This window comes from Theobroma cacao, chromosome 8, assembly GCF_053813885.1.
Source record: "Theobroma cacao isolate CCN51 chromosome 8, ASM5381388v1, whole genome shotgun sequence".
Classification (NCBI taxonomy): domain Eukaryota; kingdom Viridiplantae; phylum Streptophyta; class Magnoliopsida; order Malvales; family Malvaceae; genus Theobroma; species Theobroma cacao.
In genome coordinates, this window is record NC_142646.1 from 8,283,308 (window position 1) to 8,287,648 (window position 4,341).

The 4,341-nt window shown below is 33.9% G+C and overlaps 1 non-coding gene across 1 annotated transcript; it reads left to right on the forward strand.

The window, feature by feature from the left end:
- Positions 1–399: 399 nt before the first annotated feature.
- Positions 400–505, forward strand: LOC148761149 (small nucleolar RNA R71). Its single transcript, XR_016028128.1, has one exon. It is a non-coding gene; the product is annotated as a small nucleolar RNA R71 (small nucleolar RNA).
- Positions 506–4,341: the final 3,836 nt, after the last annotated feature.

A 4,341-nucleotide genomic window follows, 5' to 3' on the forward strand; every position in this document is an offset into this window, starting at 1 on the left:
GGAATACAAATTGTTCTACTGCCTATTGGGATTTTCAATAGAATAGACTGATTCAAAATTAACTAAGTAGTGATACTAGAAATCCCTTTTCCACATAGACCACAAGTGACAAACGAGCACTGAAAAAAATGAACCCCTAGAGTATTAAATTTCTTAGTTAAAGCAGCAACTTGTGCACTTAAGGCATTGATATTATCCATCTCATGCATACTAGCAACTCTCTTAGGTACCGATCTCTCAAATGGCCATTGGTAGTTATTAGATGCCATCTCTTCCGATAAGTCATATACCTCATCAATAGATTTTGCCATGGGTGCTCTTCTAGTTGCAAAATTAATGGTAGTTCTAATCAGACCCATCAATCTATTATAAAATGTCTCTACCTGTAGCCATTTAGGTAACCCATGATGAGGACATCTTTTAAATAATCCTTGTACCTCTCTCAAGCCTCAAAAAGCGACTTTGAATCTAGTTGCATAAATGATGTGATGTCATTCCTCATCTTTGCTGTTTTCATTGATGGGAAGAATATAACTAAAAACTTTTGAGCTAGATCATCCTAAGTAATAATAAAGCCAATACGAAGTGAATTCAGCCAATTCTTTGCTTTGTCTCACAAAAGGAAAAAGTCTCAATCTAATTGCAATATTAGTGACTCCATTGTGCTTGAATGTATCACAGATCTTTAGAAAATTTGAGATGTGAGCATTAAGATCATCATTAGGTAAACTTCCAAATTGGTTTGAAGTTTGAATCATTTGGATGATCACCAACTTTATCTCAAAGTATTAGCATGAATGGTTGGCTTTCAAATGCTAGAGTGAAGACCTTACACCAAAGGAACAACACAGTTTCTTAAAGACCTATTTTCTTTCATTAATTGCCCTTGACTTTGTTGCTCTTTTTGTTGTTCAACCATTGTTTCAAATTGAGTAAAGTCTTGTGAATTATCTCTTTGAAGTCTTTGAAAATTTTTTGATAAAGTTGTTTTAGCCCCTGGTTACAAAATAAATGAGTTTTAACATTGCATATATAGCAAATTCCAAAACAATAAAAGAGTTACAATTTGTCTATTTGTGGATTACCTGCTAATATTTGGTACAAATTTAGAATAAGTTAAGGAGACAAAGAAATTTTGTCCAATAATATTGCAACAAAAAATAAAGGTGACCTTATAATAGAAATTAAAATATTCCAGATGAAAATGATATAATTTTGTTACAATTGAACTACATTAAAAACATGCTCCAAAAATTTGATGTATTGATTGTATATCAACATTCAAACTGTCACAACCCGGTACTCTCTTCGAGCCCGTGACAACCGTCGCGATGTCCCGATGACATACCTTACCCCGAATGTCAACCGAAATCTCGCAAGGCTCTAGCATCAGTTCTCTGCCTCTTTGTGAGCAACAATTACTAAATATCATGTTTTAAAGGAATATATACTATTTTCAAATCAAAGACAATCAAAAAAGTAATTTCTACCGCACAAGGGTATTTTGATCATTTTACCTGAAAATTTTGAAACTTGCTAAAAATATAATATATAAACAAAAAAATATACATTTCATATCTAAAAATAAATTTAGGTATCTAAATCATCCATTTAAAGTGAAATTATAGCTAATCAAATTAAATAAAAATATTGAATAAAATATTTCATTTTCATATAAAACAATATTTATAAAATCTTACGTAAACAGTTAATGAAAAGTAATAACAAAATAAATTCATATATATAATAGCACACTGCGCCAAGGTATATAAAAATATTCTACAATGACATGTGAGCCCCAAAATAACAAAAATAAATATAATTGTAAACCTACGATTTCTAAGGGTGCCAATCTAAAAGCAAACCCTCGACAAAATCGATGGTCTACCGACTGCCCTAAACCTGAAATGGATGAAAAGAAGGGTGGTGAGTTTTTATAAACCCAGTGAGTAAGCAAAGATCATTTATAACATCTAAAGCCGAGTAAATTGAGACAATTAAAACATCTCATCATAATATGATTCATAACATTAAAACTTTTTTCAACCCATATAAAACAGTTACATTTCATAAAAAAAAAATCAACAAGGCTTATGACTCTTTTAAAAACTTGGCTCATGCCAAAACTTATACTCGGTGACACCTTGAGCAAGGCATCCAACCGAGTCCGCCAAGGTTGTTAAAATAACATATACACATAAAACATGTTTTTACGTTTAAAAACACAGCCGTTCCTTGGAGTTGGCTGAGTTTCACCTTCAAGTGGTGGTTCGGCATGAAGTGAACTTTAAACTACCTTAGGAAATACCCTCCGCGCCTCTCATAATAAGGTAAAATATGACGGGATTTACAGTGCCCCTCTAATAGGCTAGTCCACGAAAACTCACCCACTGCAGTAAGCTAGTCAATTACCCAACCAAATCAATAAAAATTTTGGCAGTATGACATAGCTAATATGATATTACCCAGCCTGTCAAGGTAAAACAAAATAGTTCATATATTCCACACAAACACAAATCCAGCCATTCATGTCGTCACATTGTCATATAACCATTGTCGATATCCGACACCATAAATCATCAAATACGAGCTAAATAATATGAAATATAACAAAATTCATCATCAATATTTCCCCTATTAAATTCGGTCAAGGAGGGTTTAGTGAAGGACATGTGGTTTTCTTGCTTGTTTTTCATACCGAATATCACAAAACCACTAAAAACACCTAGATAGCATAAAATCTAACAAAAACCATCATAAAAACTTCCCCCCTTGATTCGGCCAACATGAATTCCTTCATGAAAGTTTGGGTTTCAACCATAGAAAATGAAAAAGAAAGCAAGAGAGAGGTGAATCTTAAGCTAAAATCACGAAATCTTACCTCAGATCGCTTCTTTTTTCAATATAACCAATGAATATCTCTTGAATTTTCTTCCTCAAGGGTTGTTGCTATTCTTCCCCCCCTCCCTTTTCTTTGGCTTGCACGGTAATGAAAGAAGAATTGGGAGAGGTTTATGTTGGTTTATAAAGAAAATTATAAAAGAATTAAAGCTTGACACGTGTCAACGTGTGAATGGTTCATGGTTAAAACTTAAATATTAAGCATTTTCTTACCACCACATATAATACCTTAATTATCCAAAGTATAAAAATGATAATAGGTGAAATTCATGGGCTTGACAAGTGTCACGGTGGTGAAAAATTTTAAAATTTTCAATTACGTTCTCATGGACACGTGGAATGATTGGTTTGCCCTTATGCTCGGAAAAATGTCAAAATTGAATTTTTTCACTTCTCAAATTCAAATTATGCTCCAATTAGTCAAACTTAGTCAAAAATCTCGTCCAACATTCCAATTTTTGCCCTTGTGTGGCAAAATGACCATTTTGCCCCTACGTTATAAAAATTCCTGATTGGATTCCAAATTAATCATCGAACTCCGAATCACCATTTTAAGTCATTCTAAGGTTCAATAACTCTCAAATACATCATAAAATCACTATTTGGACTAGTTTAAGGTTTTAATCGACTTAATTGTATCTCTAGGTACGATATCGACTTTTAATAATTTTTTGAGGCATCCAAGTATGTAAACATGTTATCGAGTACATGAATGACATGGCAAGTATATAATAGAGCTGGCTTGACAGCACTACCCCTCTTAAAATAAAATTTTGACCTCAAAATTTTACTTACCGGACTAGGAAAAAAGATGTGGGTATTGGCTTTTCATCTGATGCTCAACTTCCCATGTCATCTCCTCTATTCGAGCATTTTTCCACAACACCTTAACCATTGGGATGCTCTTATTCCTCAACACTCGATCCTTTCGGTCTAGAATTCGAATAGGTTGCACCTCGAATTTCAAATCTTCCTGCAACTCAATCGAAGGTGCCTCGAGTATATGGGAGGGATCGGGTACATACTTCTTCAGCATCGAGACGTGGAAGACATTGTGAATCCGATCCAACTCCGGGGGTAATCCTAATCTATATGCCACTGGCCCAATCCTTTCAATGATACAAAAGGGTCCAATGTATCTTGGATTGAGCTTTCCCCGCTTTGCAAACCGAATCACATTTTTCTAAGGAGAAACCTTAAGAAAAACTCTATCATCAACTTCAAATTCCAGATCTTTTTTTTTATTCGTCTATCAAAGTAACTCTTCTGCTTGTCTTGAGTTATCTTTAATCGATCTTGGATAACCTTGATCTTGTCATTAGTTAGATTAATTAACTCTACATTAAACAATTTTCTCTCACCCACTTCATCCTAGCAGAGTGGAGTTTGACACTTTCTTCCATACAAAGCCTCGTATGGTGCCATCCCAATACTAGACTA